Source organism: Pseudorasbora parva, chromosome 11 (genome assembly GCF_024679245.1).
Source record: "Pseudorasbora parva isolate DD20220531a chromosome 11, ASM2467924v1, whole genome shotgun sequence".
NCBI lineage: Eukaryota > Metazoa > Chordata > Actinopteri > Cypriniformes > Gobionidae > Pseudorasbora > Pseudorasbora parva.
Genome location: NC_090182.1, coordinates 13,838,306 through 13,859,604, shown reverse-complemented (window position 1 = coordinate 13,859,604; position 21,299 = coordinate 13,838,306). Strand labels below are relative to the sequence as shown.

Genomic DNA, 21,299 nt, shown 5'->3' with positions numbered 1-21,299 from the left:
TATTTCCTGCCAGTGTTATCATAAAATACAACACTAGATACGTATGTCGATCACTTTTGATGGATTGAAATCTAAATTAGCCTATATTTTATCATTAATACCTAACTCAGAAGCTAACTATGTTTACTACTACTGTTTGCTTACAGATCACTCACTCGATCCTTGTAGCTAACGTCACCTTCTCCACCTTCTACGTTGAAATGATTGTCATTTGACAAGACTTCTAGTCAATTTGTTGAATAAATATTCATTTTTGAGAACTGAAGTATGATTATTTTGCAGCGGATGAGTAGTAAACATGACACTGACTATTTTGAGTGGCTTCTGCATTACTTTGTTTGGCTAAAGAAATGGACTTTTAAATCAGTACTCTAAAGTCAAACTGTAACGTTACTGTACAAACAACATATTTAAGCGCTTCGTGACTCAAAGTTAAGAAGCTATCATTGTAAAATCATTGCCATGATGGATGGCATAGATGTGTTAGCTGTCATTGAGCCGTGCAGTGAAAAAGCCAATCAGAGCAGAACTCTGCATTAATATTCACGAAAAATACAAATAAGGCAAGAACTGATCATCACATCCTGGGGACCATTTCTAGGGTTGTTAAAACTGTAAATCTGGACAATTTTTTACATTAAATAAGCCACATACCTTCTATTTAGATATTAGAGAACAATTTAAAATATTGTTTCAAATCATTCTAGTGCACCTTTAATGAAAGTTACATATATATATATATATATATATATATATATATATATATATATATATATATATATATATATATATATATATATATATATATATATATATATATATATAATATTTAAATATTTGAATTGTATGGTAACCATTTTATAAAAGCAATAAGGTACGCAAGGCTACTGTATTGTGAATATATTGTTTACTTGTCTCATATTTGATGACACAAATTAAGTAAATAATGGTGACTTGACTTATAAATGATAATTTGGGGCTGATTTTACTTCCGGTTCACTGCAATGAAAAATGGAAGGTCAAGTTGAGCACATTGGATTGTGGGATACAGTATGCTCAGTTGTATGAGAAGGTCATCTTCTATTCCAACTATAGTTTTAACTATTATGGTAGTTTGCTATTTTTAACGTTCAAAATGGAATACTAGCTTACTAAATACTACTTACTGAGCATATACTGTACATTGCCTAATATTTTAAAGTAGTAATAAAACATGCAGTAATATGTTTTAAATGCCAAGTATGCTACATTTTGTCATGCTGAATGTTTAATTAAGTTATGTTGGAAATGATTTATTATGAAAGTTATTTTGCATTTTTAATACTGTTTTTAAATTTTAATGAGTCAGGGTGAAAAAAAAATATGAATACTGTTCATGTTGACAAATGTATTTGCTCAGTCCATGCATATTATGTGCATATGTGCACCATCTATACACAACACACGATAAATTAATAGTCTGGAGAAATAGTAAGAGTATTAGTATGCTTATCACAAAGAACATAATCTTTGCATTTCAAAAACTCTCAAAAATTGAGCTATTTGAGATGTATTTTGGGAGCATCAGCTCACTGTCGGGGTCAGATAAACACCCTGCAGTTAGATTACGCCACTGCACCTCTGTCTGAGTGCTGTTTCCTGTTTTAGAGAGCTGTTTCCTTGGCAATTCTCATTGGATGATGATGATGAGGAACGCTATCATAACATCTGCGAGTTTCCACATACTGTGCAGCTCATCGAATGCAATGTAATTCTCTGAAGTGAAAACGCACAACTTATTGGATCCGATTTCACAGGTAAGAGACAGACTGAAATTAGCATATGTGCTCTTCAGACATGCGAGAGTTCCTCCTTGATGAGCATTGGGGGAAAAAAAATATACATAAAATGCAATAGAGAGACTATAAATCTAGCATTTCACTCTATCAGACCTTCATGATACAATCAGAAGAGAGAAAGATACCCAGAAACCCACTCAGCTGGCTGTGGACCCTGACCAGAACACTGTGGTATAATGTAGCTGATCAGTAAAACTGACAGGCTCCGGGGGTGTGAGAGTAGAGTGAGACAGCTGGAAAGGTCACAGGATACAAAGTAGCTATACCTCTTATTGTAGAATGAATCAGCTTAGTGAAGCTGCCCTTTCCTCTCTGTCATCCCACTAGAATCCAGATAGGCTCTGATGGAGAGCCCGTCTACGACTGAAGCCGTGGGATCTGGGTGTACTTCTTCTACAAACATTTAAAAATGGTCATGAATCCTCCCCTTAGTGTCCGTAAAACAGACTCTGCATTCAGACTGGATGGAGACATTTCGAAGTCATAGTACCATGCTGATAAACACACAATACTGAATGTACATTATAATAAAGGGTTAGTTCACCCAAAAAGGAAAATTATATTATTATATTAGTGGTAAAACCTTAAAGGATTAGTTGATTATGATTTGACTTTTTTTTTTACTTTGGTTGGTGTGTAATGTTGCTGTTTGAGCTTAAACAACATCTGCAGTTACAACGCTCAAAGTTCACTTGCGAAACATTTGTTTCCTATATATATATATGGTAGCTTTGTTCTGTCTCTCCACAGTCTCTACAAGAACAATACAAAAAAATCAAATCAATATTTCATGTCCAAATATTTATTTTCACTTTAAGCAGCTGTATAATAAACCACAGCTAGCGCGCCATTATTGCAAAATACACACTGAATGTTGATCGGGGTGTATTCCAGAAAGCAAGGTTAACTTATGTCACATGTACCTTGAACTCTAGGTTGTTTAACACAAACCTTTCTTCCTCAAGGTATGCTAAGTAGATCCAAAAACATGCACGTTCAGTCAACTCAGAGCATGTTCCCGGTTAACACACAAGACATTCTCAACAGAGTGAAGAATCGATGATTCACCATGGAAACAGATGCTAAGAAAATATGTGCCGTTCTATTTCTTTCTTCTTCTGTTTAACGGCGATTTACATAACCTACTTGATGCACATCGCCACCTATTTGGTGGTCGTGCAATTATTTTCTGACCTTTTTTATATTAAATAACTGTAACTATGTAACACATTTAGTTATATTAATATAACTACATTAATTATATAACATGCATCTGAATACATCTTAAGTAAACTAACCCTAGAACATAACCTGTTCCAGAGCAAATTATGTTCAGAGAGCGAGTTGCCATGGTTACTTACATACCCAGAAAGTTACCTCCATTTTTTTGAAACTGAAAGTTGAGGTTATCCACTAACTTGATCTTAAACATACCCAGGTATGTCACATAACCTGCTTTCTGGAATACCCCCAGGAATCAATATTTCATGTCCGCAATTCATCGCAAAATAACCCCTTTCTCAGCACTTTGGTCATGATAAATCCTGTCAGAGATTTATTTAGCAATAATTAACATCGGAATGTACATCGTCGTGTACATATAACATGGCATATTAAATGTTGATCATAATATTAATAGTTGTACCTTGTACAGCAACTAAAATGTAAATAATTAAATATTGGTGTATCTTATGACATTACTGTTGCAGTCATTTCATACTAGAAGCCACGATTAACCATTTAAACATGCTTTGGAAGGACAGCAAAATAAACAGGCTTATCAAGAAAATTCATGAAACCACTGAAATTCAAAAACACTTAATTTTGCATATCATTGGTTTTATGCAGCTCACAATAGATTCATAATAATATATTAAAATTTAGTTTAGTTTATTGTATTGCTGATACATTTTACATTAGTAGCTACTCAAGGCCATGCTGTATAGTGATTTTACCACAATTAGTGTGTTTTTAATACTCACCCCATATAACGCCACAGGCTCTAATAGATCTGGGTCCTGAATGCTGACTGGTCGATACTGCATCCGAAACCAAGCAAAAGTCTACACTTTAAAAGGATAGTTTTCTGTTTATAACCAAAAAGACAATAGTTAATACATTTGCTTAATAAACATACCCATTATTAAACACCAATACAATACACCAAGAGTACTTGAAAACCATACTTGAGGAAAAATGCAGATGCCTTACAAGTCAACAATTCCAATATGACTTGAGTAAAAGTCTTAGTATCTGATTTGAACAGTACTTCAGTATTTTACTCGTACTGAATGTATGCTCAAAGATGCCCTAGTCCACAACGCCTAAGAGACGTGCACATGCCAGTGAAAATAAGAAACAATTGATTTGTAAGATGAGAAATCACGTTTATTTTCTAACATCTAAATAAAGGCTTAATATCAAGGTCATCACAACAGCCTCTTAAATGTCTACAAACTCTAAAGTCTGTGTTATGCTCAAGTGCACAAAAAGGCCACAAACACACCAACAACCTTTAAAAAAAAGGTCTCTTCAATATAGTGGATAAATAAAATAATGTTAAGTAAAATTAAAAAGTCAACTTGCACTCGATGGTTTTGGTCTCATCACCAGCTGTAGTCATGAACTCATCTCATAACTGCCCACTCTCAATCGCATAAAATAGCCTTGTTGACAAGTTTGGGTAAGTAAAGGCAAAATATATAGTACCTTCAATGCCCTCAGATGTCTATATCGATTCCTTATGGCAGAAACAAAATTCTGCAGAAAAAGTTAGGTGCCATGCAAAATGTAATGTGTAATTAATTACATTACTCATCATAAATGTATTGGAGTAAAAAGTAGACAGTAAAAGTTAATATATTTGATACAAAGTATAACTATAAAGTGTCCAAAAAAATACTTAAGTACAGTAACTAATTACATTTACTCAAATACTTTACACCACTGTGTAGATGAGAATTAGCGATGTTTGATTTCGCCACAATATATATATATATATATATATATATATATATATATATATATATATATATATATATATATATATATATATATATATATATATATATATATATATATATATATTTAAAAAAAAAGGTAATTGGCCTTTTTATCTCACAATTCCAACTTTTGTCAAAATTTGGAATAAATTCTCAGAATTGCATGATATAAAGTCGCAATTGTAACAAAAAGGGTGTCAGAATTGCCGTTATGACTATCCGCTTGTTTAGTCGTGACGTAAGGAACGACGTTTCTGGGTCCAAGCCTCAACTCGTTTCACTTGAGAATGCCATTGACGCCCGTTTATGAGCGCGATTTATTCATATTAAACATCAAACGTTTAAAAAAGTTTAACATTTTAAATACTTACAGTCTACACAACAGTCTCTGTGCTCACAGCGTCACATACATTAATATTTTAACGATTTAAAAAAAGATGAATCACTGTCTGGCCATCTAGAATTTTGGTATGGAGAAAAAGGTTATGATTATAGCTTTTTTTGTAGTATCACACCACATTGTGTGTGTATATTAGCACCGTTTGTAGTTTTTCTTGTGATATAAGATAAAGCGTTTGGACCCGGAAGTGCTGCCGCGTGACGTCAGCCTTAACAACCGGATAACTCGCAATTCTGACTTTATATCTAGCAATTATGACTTTATAATGCTATTCTGACTTTATATCTAGCAATTATGACTTTATAATGCTATTCTGACTTTATATCATAATTCTGATTTTATAACTTGTACTAGTGCGTTTATATCTTGCAATTCTGAGAAAAATATCAGAATTGTGAGATAAAAAGTCACAGTTATCTTTAAAATGTTTTATTCTGTGGCGGAAACACGAGATAGTAGAGTCAAAGTCACACATTTTTGTTCAGCTAAAAATCCGAAGACATCGCCAGGATAATTAGACTGCATTTGTATCAGATTGTAAGAAGGAACACACACCCCAAAATGATTGAATTATCCGCAAGGCACGTTACACAGAGGACACATCACATCTGAGCCACAACAGATCAGAGCATTTACCAGCCCGAGCAACAACACCATCAATAAAATCGTCTGACTTAGCCCAAGAATTTTACATGCTGTGTACTTAACAATTATCGAACTGCAGGCAGGAAGGCAAGAGAAGGAGCAGGAGAGAGGGAGAGAAAGAGAAAGAGAAAGAGAAGAAAAAAGGGAAATGAGCTTTAATTGGTTATTTAAACCTGCTGGACATCAACAAAGCACAGCCAGCTGAGAGGCCTGCATTATTATACGCAGGAAACATGCACTAATTTTATCCTAAAATGACGGCCCCGCTGGTCAGCTTCGAGCGCATAGAGCTTCTGAAGATTAATCAAATCACTCAGTCATCTTTCCTTCTTATAATCACAAAGCTAATCCACACTTCCGCTTTTAAAAGTCTCAAATCGCAGGATTTCACATAATGCCTTTCATTTGGCGTCCATGTGCTCGCCGCATGTGAAATTGTTTTTGAAAATTACTGCAGATGTATTTAACCTGCATGCTTCTTACTGCATTCACCATGCCCAGGGCAACAACTCTTGCCAAACACGACTACAAAATTAAACTAGGACGTGAAAATAGTGAATAAAACCTGACTTTTTTCCCCAATTTTTTTTTAGCTAGTGTGGCATTACTCATGGCTGTAAGGGCAGAAGAAAGTGGAGGGATGTCAACTCCATTACTTTACTACCTGAAATGGACAGGTGACCTTTCTAAAATCAGATCAGATCTGTGTGTCACATACTACTCCATGCAGTGCTAGAAAATCATAATATCTCTAAATGGGATGACATTCGGGGGCTGCAATGATATTCTCGGTGATATGTGCGAATTAAGAATTCTCCGTGCAGGCAGAAGCTCAGCTTGAATCGAAGTTTTTGCACAGTGGGAGCTTTCCCTCTGGGCCAAGGTTTTAGAAAGTGTTATAGCAAGATTTTAGCTCTTGCACTTAGAGTTGAGATGCATTTCAAGGCACAGAAATCCACTATTATTGCAAACAAATATGCACATTCTCAGTTAACAGATTGTTGTTACATTAATCTTGAACAATGTCAGAATTATTCATCACCAAAATAAACATTATATATAAAGGGAAACTAGCAAGACATGACATGTTGTCAAGGAAACACTTTGTATAGTCTAAATTGAGTAATCATAAAATGCAGCTGTGTTACAAACAATACTCTTCACTCATAACAAATCAATGTGATGATACATTTAGCTAAACCTAGATGTATTGCAAAATAAATGTATGTCCAAAAATAAACACAAATATAATTTCATCAGCGGAACAACACTCAGGCAATAATTAATGAGAACATTTAGTTTCTTCTACTCTTGACTCCTTTGAAAAAAAACAATTGTATCACCACTTTGGCTTTAAATAGCAGTCCAGTTGGAGCCAGATGAGAGTGCAGTGAGTGAAAAAGAAAGTCTTTCCGGGATCAATGTAGTATGTTAACCTATACTGTTGTATCACTGCAGTCAATGTGGGCACATCAGAGGAATATGTCAATGAGGAGAGTTAACAGAAGTTAAAGGCCAACCCTGTGGGATGGAGATCAAATTTGGGTCAAGAAAACACTCCAATTGGGCCAAAAGATGACGTGGCAGTGCTGAAACAACCCTTCAGACTTACATGAGGCAAAAGACACCATTTCCACCTCTAAATAAACCCTTAACCCTATTTGTAACTTTCTTTGTGTAATGCTGCTGTCTGAGCATGAAAAAGGTCTGCGAAGTTACAAACCACAGAGTCCACTCCAAAGAGAGTTATTCTTTAGATCAGTTTCTGAACTCCCTGAAATGCCTCAACTGTAGTTTTGAGTAGGAACATATATCAAAATATTTCTCATTTAAATAATTTCCACCCAAGGAATATGCACAAAAAACAAGACAAGACCTGGTTGATTTGCATTAGTAGTGTGTTGAAACTTGTGGTTATGGTTGGAGGTAACAGATTACAAGTAATGTGAGTTAAGTAATCAGATTACTTTTTCCAAGTCACTAGCAGCGCATTTACAGCAAGACGTTTGGGTTACTTTTTACGTTTGGGTTACTTTGTTTTCCCATTTTTTGACTGACATCTCCCGTCTGTTGAGAGAAATCGGGAGTAAATGCAGAGGCTTTGTTTGCACTGTCTAAACCTGATGGTTATTATAGTTTCTCAAAATGATTATATCTGTATAATAATTCAATATGTTAATTACAAAGTAAACTTTCTGTATTTAATCTCACTTTATTAAGCAATGTCTTTGCTGTTGACCTTCGAGGATTGAATTCAACCATACTAATGAGCAGAAACGACTATAGATAAACATTACATTTGCGTTTCATTTTTTGTTTTTATTGTTGAGAGAGTTGAACCTAACTGAAGAGTTGTCGAACCTTCTTTTCCTGTCCCATTCTTCTGCGATCCGATTCTTCTGTGATCCAAAGTGGTTGACAAGTGGTTATGCAGTTACAACACACTGGTCCATCATCTAGCACATTGCACTTTTTGGAACAGTGATCAGTCACTAGAAAATGTTCAATTGGAGACATTCATTTATTTTTTTACAGTGAAGGTGGGGCTTCTTAGATACAGGAACTAAACAGAGTGTTACTCAGACTGGGAAGGGAGGTGTTGCAACAATGTAAAATATGTGAAGAATGATGTCTTTTGTTGTTGTGTATTTTTATTTATTTATTTATTTTTAACCTAGCCTGATGTGATCATACTAGAGTCTGAAACTGCTCCACTGACCTGTGATTAAAGACCTCAATTGGATAGACCAACAACCAATCAGAGCAACGAAGCGACACATAACATTAGTTGTCAAACGTCAGCAGAACTCAACTGCACTGTGTTGCCAAGTCTGCATTTCTTTTCCCCGCGTGTTGTTTTCTATGTCCGCGGGTTGAAACAACTATTATGTGATATATAGACCCATGAGTGAGAATTTTAGCAGGCATCCATGCCAAAATAGCCCACATTTTACCCCCAAACACCATTTTTTTTCCAGAGAACCCGCCTCCCCAGTTTCTGTTCAGGGATAATTACTCCTCTATGGATCGAGGCCAGACCGAACCGCCTGACCTAAAAATGCTGTGGGCGAGGCTAAGTTCGGCTGGCATCCAGGCTATAAAAAACCTGTAAAGTCATTACATTGTAAAAGGGCATAATAGGTAGCCTAGAAATCTAGACGCACCCTAGCGGCAGCAAATCTGCCACGAGTGTCGTCTAGCAACTCTCGTTTCACATCTGAGCTGTAAACGCCAAACTCTGCTCGCGCCAATCACATCGTGTATAGAGTCGGTGGGCGGGGCTTGATATAATGACGGCCAAGTTGCACGTGCGCGTGCTTCTAGTAAACACGGAAACTGGCGAATGGCGGTCTTTCGAATCAGCTTTGACCACGACTCTGGAAGACTTGGAGTTAAGCATTTCTCTGAGAAAAGAACAAAGAACGGCACTGAAGTCATTCTTATGAAGGGAAGATGTGTTCGGAGTTTTGCCGACCGGATACGTCAAAAGTTTAATCTGTCAACGAGCTCTGCTTCACCTTCGTTGCTTTGGTTGGCTGTAGCGATATCCAATTGCATGCACGCCGTGCAGAGGGAGTTTGAAAGACAATCGTTTATCCCGCCCCTCGGATTGAACCCTGTCAATGGTGAGTTTCCAGACCAAACATCTTGATGTGGGTCTGGCTTTTCAGGCTACATAATAGGTGCTCTTTAATTACAATTGATCATGCATAACGCTATGGACTTCAAATGCATGTCATCTGGCTTTTTTAATTGTCACCTGGCAAGCAAAGCAATAAAAACTAAAAGAAATTAAAGAAATTCCATAGACCACAATATAGCCTCTTTTGACCTGGGCTGGGAAACAACAACCTAGCTGTCGCACAGCAACACCCTATAAAGCAATTAAAAACACAATATACGTTCCTTGAACAAACCTATTCATAATAAACCTGTGAAACGTTATTATAGAAAGCATAATGCTCTTTCAAATGTTTTTTTTTTTTTATTATTATTAATGGAGGTAATGAGGCATTGCTCCAGTTCCTAATGAAACGGAATGGCTCCTCCAGCCGTATGAGGTCCCCATCCATAGTTTTTATTGCATTCAGCATTTCTTTACAACAACCCATGTGTAAATTAATCTACTCAGCTAAACGGTCACCATACAAACATTTGAAAATACCTAAAAATGTGCTGGAGCAAGCAAGTCAACACAGTCCATGCTCATGGAGAGTTGTTACAGCTTTATGGTGCTTCCTTATTTTTTATTGGTGTTACTCATGTCTGAATAGAGAGTATTTTTCTCTCCTCTGTCAGATAGTCGATATCAGCTGAAGTTTGTTCAGGTTGTAGCCTTCCGAGGTTTGGTTTATGCTTCCCCTTCTGGAATACAAGTGGATACTCAGTGTTTGGTTGCAACGACAACTAGAACTGCCAAGTAGAACATTCCTGAAAAGAATAAGACTACTATAACATGAAATGTGTACTAATGACAAAAAAAGAAGACAAGTTCTTTTCAGTGCTGCTGAAAATGTCATTGCATTTGACATCTAAAGGTCAAGAGGCAAGGCTTGCAAAGAGCAGATGAACAAATGCAGTACGTCCTCATTTTAAGGCCATTACTGCATACATCATATGTAGAATAAAATATTGAAAGGACAAATACTGCCAGTATGTATTTAGTCGGAAATTTAAAATTAACCAAATGTATACTACAGTACACTTTGGATAAAAGTCAAATGCATAAATTGTAAAATTGCATGAAAGCAATATCACACTCTCAGTCTGTTACATCACCACAGCTTTAATTAAACTGCAGACAAAAAGCAACCGTATGTTAGCAATCTTGTTTGTGTGATATTTTTAAAAAAAACTTACTGAAAGAAAATAAATGAAACAAAAGTAAGAAACAAAAAAAGACAAAAAACTCACCCATGTTTGGCAGACAAGGCTATGGCCTAGTGAGTTCAGGGCTCAAAGCTAATGTCAGAGGGATCATCATGGATCTACACAGCACCGAATGGAAGCTGCCGAGCACTCGTCCAACCTCCATGGCAACCACATGCTCGGATAAAGACTGAGAATTGCACATTAATAAAGAGGCCGCACATACACTGCGATTTCAATAAAGCAGAGAGAAAACTGACATGTCTGACATGCAGGACAGAAGTTGATTCCTTCTACCAGTGGGGATTCAGCATGTGCACTGAGGCATGCTTCTGTTCAGCTCTCATGATCTATGAGAGTCACCACTGATGCTCATGAAGAGAGATCGTATAAGATGCACAACCCTGTCAACCCAGTTGGCGACTGTTACATATTCTAGTGTGTATTCTTCAAGTAAATATATTCAAGTATTGAAGGTTAAAGGGATAGTTCAGCCAAAAATGAAATTGATGTCATTAATGACTCACCCTAATGTCGTTCCACACCCGTAAGACCTCCGTTCATCATCAGAACACAGTTTAAGATATTTTATATTTAGTCCGAGAGCTTTTCTCTTCCTTCCTATAGTGTATACACACTATACAGTCCATGTCCAGAAAGGGAATAAAAACATCATCAGAGTAGTCCATATGTGACATCAGTTGGTTAATTAGAATCTCTTGAAGCATCGAAAATACACTTTGGTCCAAAAATAACAAAAACTACGACTTTATACAGCATTTTCTTCTCTTCCGGATTTGTTTTCAAACCTGAAATAAAGATTCAAACGGTCATGAATCAGCGTATTGATTCGGATCGCCAATGTCACGTGATTTCAGCAGTTTGACACACGTTCCGAATCATGGATCAATCCGGTGAATAATGACCGTTTGAATCTTTATGAAAACAAATAATAATGTGTGTATACACTCATGAAGGAAGAGAAAAGCTCTCGGACTAAATATAAAATATCTTAAACTGTGTTCTGAAGATGAACGGCGGTCTTACGGGTGTGGAACGACATTAGGGTGAATCATTATGACATCAATTTCATTTTTGGGTGAACTAACCCTTTAAGGAACAATATTAAATGATAGCAGAAGTACACATTTCACCCATTTTTTTCTTTCTTCTCTCAAGCACATACTTTTGAGGTCATTTAGCCAATCATGGTCCCGATCCGGACCCTGAATTGGTTCCATCCAGACTGTGAATTTATAAATGAATGAAGCTTCACTGGAGGCTAGTGGCACACATTGGTGTGAGAAAACTAGACTGCTCTCATTATAATCAACAAAGTTGTTTACACATTCCATTTACATGTATTTATTTAGCAGACGCTTCCAACACACAAATGAGGAACAACACAAGCAATTTGTCACAACTGCAAATTCTGATGTGCATTTTGTCACTTAGTAGGCTGATACTGACTTTACAATTATTTTTCTACTTCAAAAGGACATTTTAATACTACAGAATTTCCACTTAAATAAAAAGCCAGACATTGATAACTAAGCATCCCTAAAGCACTTTAGAGCTTATAGCTTCTTACAGCGTATACCAGGGGTCTTTACCAGGGGGTCCGGCTATTATTGCTCCATCTCAAGCTTTTAATAGCTTTGCAATATAAACACCACAAAGTATAACAATACATTAATATGATACTAAAGTCAAAAAAGCTCATGTAGCTACTATAACCCCTATATGTAGCTGGGGGTCTCTTTTGTTGAAAAACCCTAAAGTATACTGAACAATGTAAAAGTTTTGGAAAGACTTTTATGATTCAAGATTTCTTATTTAAACTGACAGCTTTGTTATCACCTTTAAAATGTATAAATATTTCCTTAATTAATTAAATAGCCATGAAAGCCATACTGGACACTAAATAGTGTAATCAATGACTGTACAGACCTTTACTGGGAAGGAAATTCAAATGCTTGACCTGTTGAATACCCCTATATACTCTCTTTTAGGATGACATCTGTATAGGTGAAAAATATATATGTTTTGACCTTGTCATAACTCGATTAATCTGATGAAAGGACAGACTAGGGGTGGGCGATATCTCGATATTTAAAATATATCGAGATATTTTTTCAACTCGATATGGATTTGGACATATCGTATATATCGATATATTGTTTATATTTAATTCTGATTCCGCCACTTTGCTTGTTTGCCTTCCCTGTGCTGTGCTCGCTCCCGCTCGCGCGCCTCCCGCCTCATTGCTTTTGTTCCCCCTCCCCTCGCGTGTTGTCTCAGTGCACACGGCGGCGTCCACAACCAGGTGAGGATTAGTTATCATGTTGAGAAGCGCTCGCGTTGTTCAGGACTCAGTTAAGAGACCATGTTTTCCTTCTAACACAACTGCTTGCTAAAATTTATAAAGAAATATTAATGTTCATCATAGTTCAAATCGCACGTTTCACCCACAGTCAGGTGATTGACACTTGTGCGAGACGCACTCTCAGTCGCAATCATGCCAGTTTATGATTTGTGTCTAACTGATCGCATGGTTTTCGGTTAAAATGTCAAAATGATAGCATATCATTTGAAAACATTTAAAAAGTATTGCAATATCATTACTATGATTATTTTGTCAGCTTTATCACGGGATTATGATGAACAGGTCTATTCACGTTTTAACCAAGAGGGAAAAACGCTTCATCCCGGGTGTCCTGAGACACGCGGTGCTCTTCTGTCAGTTGTACTGTATCATATTATCATATAGCTTACCTTCTGACATTCATATTTCGTTCTGTAACTGGAAAAGAAGTGAAATTCAGCTCATGTGTAGCCTACATGATCCGCATGATGAGTTTGAATTTGGTCAAACTCATGACAAACGTCACTGTTTGAATTTTGATAAAAATTTAACAGGAAATGGTGTTATGACAAAATCAGTTTATTTATATCTCAGTCATGCCCCCATCTTACTGCAAAATGCTTACTGTTTTACTGTTAAGTGTAAAAAAGGGAGTCTTTGATTCATCTTTTGAAAGCATGAAATAAATGAAAAGAAGGCAATATTATTTATTTTCTTTTACAGTTAAATTATTATTATTTATGTAATCAGGGAGGTTTTTTTTTTTAAATGTCGCAAAAGCACTTTGTTCCTACATGAACTGACTACCTCTTTGCACTTCAATAAAAAAAGAAAAGAATTTGTGGTATTTGGCATATTTGTTTTTGCCGTAGTTTTTAGGGGGTTATTTTTCCTGTAAAGATATCGAGATATATATCGTATATCGAGATATAGCAAAATATATCGAGATATATTTTTTGCTCCATATCGCCCAGCCCTAGGACAGACTTCTCTATTCATCAAGGTCACTTAAATCCTGTTCTTTTCTCACAATCGTCTGCATCCAAACAACAAACAATGGATTTTTTTTTTTCGATAATCAGTTTCACTCTATATAAAACACAATGCTGTAAACAAAAATATTGTTTTTTGCTTGTTTTACTGCAAGCATGATGATTTAACTATTATTATTACTAAAAGCTGACTGTACTCAATGTAAATTGTGTTCTGTAAGCCTGTATGTTTTGTAAGCCTGAATAATAACTGTTGAAATATTTGTTTCTAATTTTGCAAACTTGAGTAGTGTGCAGGATTTATATTTTTCTATATAAATTTCTATTTGAATGTTGTCAAAAATAAATAGCTGTGATGGCAAAGATCACTTGCTGTTTCTCTCTTTCCATGGAGTTTCCATGTTTTCACTGATAGATGCTGCAGTATTAGAGCCCGATCGCACGGAAATGTGTATAAATAGTACGAGTGCGCAATCTCGTGGAATGTATACACCAAAATGAGTTTTGGCGTGCATATGGTACGTGGTTTTTCCAGTGCATATGATACGCACTTTATGGCGTATTATACGTACGAACCCCCCACCCCACCACCCTAAACCTACCCAAGAGCGTGTCATACACGCCATAAAGTGCGTATTATATGCACGCAAAAAACTACGTAGCATTTGCACGGCAAAACTCATTTTGGCGTATCCATTCCACGAGATTTCACACTCTTACTATTTATACGCATGACCATGAGATCGTGTTGACTATTATACATCTTCTGAATGAGTTTTGAAGCTCCGGATCAAAACACACGTGAGAAAGATGCAGTGAAACAAGCCACCTTATGTACACAGATATGCAAAATAACATGATCAACATTAAATGGCATATAAATTGAAAATCAAACAATCTAATGTTACTGAATGAAATGTGGACCCAGGATGAGCTACAGGGCTGTGCGAGCATTAGGGGTGTTGATGGACTTGATCTGTCCCATCTGTGTTTGATCATTGCTCTGAATCTGATCTGGATGTAGTCTTTCATAAAAACATGATTTTCTCAGCTTTTTGTTCAAATTGCTGTTTTTGATATCAAACTTACCCATATCAAATGTTAATAAAAAAATTAAGGAATGAAGCTAGAATATATATATGCACCACAACCTTCGTAGCACGAGATCTGCCATGGTCATATATATATATATATATATGTGCTACGAAGGTTGTGGTGCAGTCGGTGGGTTGTGCAATGTCCACTATGGTGATCCAGGAACGCCATCTCTGGCATGAGGGGAAACTGACAGTCAGGTTTCTTAATCAGTAACATCCTGCCCTGGCGGTCACCTAAGCAGTGTCGAGGAGCCGGGCATAAGAGCCATGGCAAAGCCAAGGCAAGCAGCCCTGAGACGAGTGACCTGGAGATGGGGAGGACTTCTCTTCAGGAGATACTGACCAACCCACTCCTTTCCCAGGAGGAGGGCCGGATGGAGAATCTTGTGTTGTGTTTTGTTTGTGTTCTGCCCAAGTTCCACCCAAATTCTCAATAAAAGAGCAGTTTCTTCCTTATCCCGGTCCTCAGGAGGCTTGGAGACCTGTGGCTGGTCAAACGTGTGAACACAGCTTATGACCGATTCGGATGTGTAAGGCACTATATTCTATGGGAGTAAGCTTTAAATATTAAGAAATCTGCACTTGATAACATGTCAACAAAAATTTACACTTTATAGTCAAAAGTATGTGAATACCCTTTATATATAATGCATTAGAAATGTGTTTTGTAAAAAAGTATTTTTAATGCAGTATTTATTCCTGGTAATGCACCTTAAAGTGTACTGTATAGTCTCATGAATAACTGTAACCACAGTTATAATGCATTTTAATATGTATCTATGCATTAAAACACAACAAACTAACTATTTCAGATGTAAAAATGAATCTGTGAAAATAATGTGTTTTAACGTCGGTTACAATTATTTATGAAAAGATATAATGCATTATACATTATATTCATACATTATGAATACCTCTATATTCATTATGAATACCTTTATAATGCATTATACATAAAGGCTTTAAGTAAAGACAAATCTTAATGCTGTACAGCTTTGTGGAAACGAAGGGATCTTTTTTATTAAGATAACAATGTTCATCCACACTGTAAAAAGTCAATCTGTGGGTTTGTAGATTTCATTAAATTTAATATGTAAACTTTATTTAACAAAATTAATTTCTTGTTTTTTTGACAGTTTTTTGCATTGAAATTATTTAAAAATTACTGGAATAAAATCTACTAAATGTGGTTGTTAAGGATTTAGCTATTATTTTTGAATAATTTCAACTCGAGAGAATATTGAATTAATCCAACATGATACAAATGAGCTGTTTTCAATTTAGAAGCATTTCCTGTTAAAGCGCATGCTTAATGCAGCTCACAGCACGAGGCACACATGCACTGGAGTTCCTCGATGCAGACTCATTTCTGACAAAGGTAAGGACTATTATGTAATTTATATTTGAAAAAGCTGTTGTAAATTGTTCAAGTTGTCTACTTGATGTAATATGAATGTCACTTTTAATATATAGGGCCTATAGGACCTTAAAGGTGCACTGGGATGAGACCCATCCCAAATGGGTCTGGGATGACGTGGGTGAGTACATGAAATTTTATTTTGTGTGAACTAACCCTTTAATCTGGTTTTCTTCAGTAAATTTTAAAGGAAAAAGCATTATTTTTCACATATTTAACTTATCTAAAATGTGCTGTTGAGTTTGATTGCTTGTCCAGGGTGTTGCTATGCTATTGGCACTGTTTAGAGCATGTTTGGTAAATGTCACGGACCTTAGAGGAGATATCATTAATTAATTTCTTTCTTTTAGGATGAACATTGTCCTGTTGATATGACGAGAGGTGGTCATCCGCTGCATGACAGAATTCCTTGGGGAACGTACAGGAGATCTCATCAAAGAATTCAACGTATGCAAACTTAATTTCAATATACCAAATGTGTGAATTTAAATAAATTATTGTTGGTTACTTAACCATAATATTGTTGACTGGACTTAACTTGTTTGATCAGTATTATAAGATACAAATAGAGTTCCAGATTTTCTCTTTTAATCAGTATTTCTTAGGTTTTGAGTCTCACTGCTGTTTATGATTGCAGGAAAATGAAGAACAGTCAGGAATTGAACAGCTTGTGATGGCAGTAATTGTGACCAGGACAGGAGCTAAAAGTGACAGTCCAAATGACACTGGAATTGTAATCGAATGCTTGGAAGTTCTCATAGGCCTTGAAGTTGCAGTTCTGATGGTAAAGTTCACACTGAGAATACAAAAATTGTGACTTGTTGGCAATAAAATGAGTTTGTAATTCATCTTTGATGTCTGTCTGTTATTCATACCTGCAATCAGATTTAATTAAATGATTTTAATTAATCCACTCATTAAAAATAATAATACCAACTTAAATGTGTGTTAAATCAAAATAATTCCAATAAGTAGCATTCATTATTAAAGTCAGGTTTTTGTCCAAGGAAACCAATATTTTTGTTTAAATTTTACTTAATTATTTTGTGTGATGTTTGCAGTTACTCATTTTGAATGGTTGATTTTCAATGTGCTCATTTGATTAATTCTAACTCAATTTTTAAGTGTTGTTGAATTTAATTAATAACATTGCTTGTAATCTGTTGCCACAATTTTATTGAGTAGATATAGGGTATTATTTTTTACAGTGCAGAAAGACCATAAATAAATGGTTTACTGACTCTGATGTAGAAGACCTTGACTGACCTGCACACCTTTGGAAGGAATTTGAACGGCAACTGCAAGTCAAGCCCTATTGTTCAATGTCTAGTGGAATGCATTTCCAGAAGCGTGGACGCTGTTAGGAAGGACTAACTCCCATTCAATGCCAGTGATTTTGAAATGAAATGTTCAGTGTGCACACATTAGGCCATATGTTAAAAAAACTAAAATCTGAGTTTTCCTTTCATAACACAGGTAATTCAGGTAGAGTTAATGCAAAAAAAATGTTCAGTATTTAAAGATGGGTCATTTCCCTAACCAAAATAAACTTAGAAATATAACAGAACCCCAGAATAGAAGCATTTCAGAGATCAGGCATGTGAAAATCCTGTGGGGAGGTTCTTATGGCTCTTGACTGATGTTTAGTTGTCCTCAGATTTGGATTTCAAAGCGTCTCCTCTCTTTTACAGTCTTTACTCCTGAGGACGCCTACAAATATCTCGCATTTCTCAAAGCATTAAATCTGTCCCCCTGTCACTATGGTTACAGACAGCTTGCTTACATACGAAAGCCTTAGGAGGTCTTCAATGTCTTCCTTCTCCATTAACAATACATGGAACTCATAACTGGTCCCCTATATTAGGCAGCAGGTTTCCATCTGACTAATGAGAAAATCAAGGAAGCCATGCTGAAGACATGATGTCTTCAATACATAGAGAACGAAGAAAATCATTTCTGAGCATGAGCCTCCTTACGGTCTCATTAAATTTACTTTGATGAATGACTACTTAGATTTCCATAAGCGGTTGAGAGGTTATCATTCAACGGAGATATTAAAATATTGGTCTCACATATGAAGATATTAAACGAAAGCTTTAAATTATGTTTTTAATCAACAAAGCTAATCACCAATATCCTGTGTGAGAGATATTCAAAGGCACGTCACCAATCACTAATGAATCTTCCACTGTCACATGACAGATATTGGACCTGGGGAACCAATACATCAAGCTGCTTAGGATTCAAGGAAAGATACAGTAGTTTATCTGCTGGAAATGAACGTGTATTTAGAGATGATATCTTCCCAATTCATACTCTCCGCAATGTGGTTAACGCCGCATTGCCCTCAAGGGGAAAATCGTGAATATAACCTACTGGTTACTTAGGTTAATTAAAGAAAAAATCATTGCGCATATGTTGTAAATATTAAATGTGTTGCACAAACCACAGAATAATATTTCTGGCTGTACAGAATATGATGATAAAGCATTGATGCATCCAGCCTGGTCTGATTAGAAATCATAGATGTATACTGAAACAAACTAAATAGATGTATTGACAATCTACAAAACATATATGTATTTAAATATATATATATTGAATGTACATCTTTAAAAATCTAAATCTTTACATATTTTATAATACACAAATATTTGTAAAGATGCATTTTACAATGATATAGATATTTTTAAGCTCCTAACTCCTTCCCTACCCTAAACCTAGTCACTTTTAAGCAATGTAAAAATGTAACAGGTAGATACATGTGCTGTATATTTGTGAGTTCTGTTCAGTTTGTTTTAGTTTTCATGGACTCATTTATCTGGTACAAACTACCAGCTTTCATTTAGCTGGTAGTTTGTTTTGACTTGTCAAGCTTCTTCATTCAGTTTCCCTCCACTCGTCTGTTGCCCCGGTTACCGTCATTATGAGTTCATTTAGTTTAGCTGGTAGTTGTTTGGTCCCTGTTATGCTAAGTTGTGTTGTTGCCTGTCTGCCTTGAGATTATTTGTAATTAAACTACGTCTGAACCTGATTTATCTGTATCTGTGCCTGCCTGCACACACCCCTGACAATTTTAACCATCATGGTTACAATTTATTGGCATAGTCCACTTGAGACATTCTATCAACTTTAAGTAACTTCACAACTACATGTTAAAAGCACAATATGTAAGAATTTGGATAAAAATATCTAAAGTTACTTATTTTGTTGAAGTGTACTTACATTATCCCAAATGTTTCCAACAATTTTAACCAGTGTAACGGCCTGTGTCATTGTGTTGCATGTCAATGGCGTCATATCCGTGCTACCATTGATTTCCATTTTTTACTTCGGTAGGAAACACCAAAGATGCATTAATATATTATGTGTTTTATTAGACAGGTAGACAACTGTTTGGATACATTAATCGACAGAAAGTATCAAGTGGATAAAATAATCAGTAGTTACACTAATACAGCATTTTCTCCACCATACAATCTATTTTCAAATGAATGTCATTCCATTTAGCAACACAAGTCATCCAGCTTTTATTAATATGATATTCTAATATTGATCTAGCTTACTGCAATGTGAATGTCTCATTGGAGCCGTCGAGCTAATGCACAGAGTTACATTAACACAATTTTCAACACACTGACATGTATTTTAGTATGCTTTACCTCACAGTTTTTTTCCATCAAATAGTGACCTGTATGGGTAGTACTTAGCACTTGCGGCTGTTTTAATAGAATAAAATAAAATAATGCAAACATAAATGTAACCGTTATAGGGCAGATAGAGGCAGACATTAAATATACCTTTAATTACAAAATAAGCATAAGCACCAAAATGAAAGGAGCAGCAGTGGCCAACTGTGGTATATAAGCATAATACAAAGCACAAAATATCTCAGGCTCTCAACCCCGCCCTGCTTTATACCACTGAACGTTAATACAACTTTAATACATTAGCTCACCTGAGTCTCGTCACATTGCTTTCCATCGGCTGTGGAGCTGAAGACGACAACTCCCATGATTCCAGGTTTATTTGTCATCAAGCGGCAAAACTTACATACTGTGCCTTTAAATTACTCTCATTGTTTTGCAACTACTAGTATTAACAATGTAGTAGAATGTTAGGGTTTGGATTAGAATAGAAGAGACGAATTTGCAGTTATAGTCAGTATAATGTTTGTTGGTGGATGAAATGCAGTGTTAGCAGATATTAAGCAGATAGTCTACTAATACTACTAATAGTTGACGTAGCAGATATGTTTTTTTATAGTATCGAAATAAAGTGTTATACCCCAGTATACATGTTTTAAGCCCAAACAAAACACATAATAGAATGAAAATGATTTATTATTTTTTATTTTATAAAAAAAAAAATCTTTAAGTTGGTGTATTTTATAATAATAATGTTTATAATTTAGTTATAAAGTGTAATTAGTTAGATGATTAAATATAAGTGATTTCACTGAACATTTATCAATATAAAGGTTATATAATCATTTGTACATCTGTGAAGTTCATACAGTATGTAAAACACTTATGTTTTAGATGCTGTCAGAATGTTCATATTGCATGTTTCTATGTCTATTCAAAGATATGAAAATGTGTTGATGCTAAAACTCTACTTTAAAGTTAGGTAATTTGGGGAGGGAAAGTGGGTGTCAATGCGAATCAATCCTTT

At 35.6% G+C, this 21,299-nt stretch overlaps 1 long non-coding RNA gene across 2 annotated transcripts in view; it reads right to left on the bottom strand.

Moving 5' to 3' along the window:
• The window catches only part of LOC137092742 (uncharacterized), a 211,755-nt gene that overhangs the window by 61,595 nt on the left and 128,861 nt on the right, over window positions 1-21,299 (bottom strand). Inside the window, exons 3-4 of one of the 2 annotated variants that reach the window (XR_010908334.1) lie at window positions 3,821-3,924; window positions 2,106-2,231 (exon numbers count right to left, since the gene is read on the bottom strand). The exons of the other annotated variant lie outside the window; for it this stretch is intronic. This is a non-coding gene — a long non-coding RNA (uncharacterized lncRNA). Of the gene's footprint in view, window positions 1-2,105; window positions 2,232-3,820; window positions 3,925-21,299 lie in introns of those variants that run through there. 2 annotated transcript variants of the gene reach the window in all.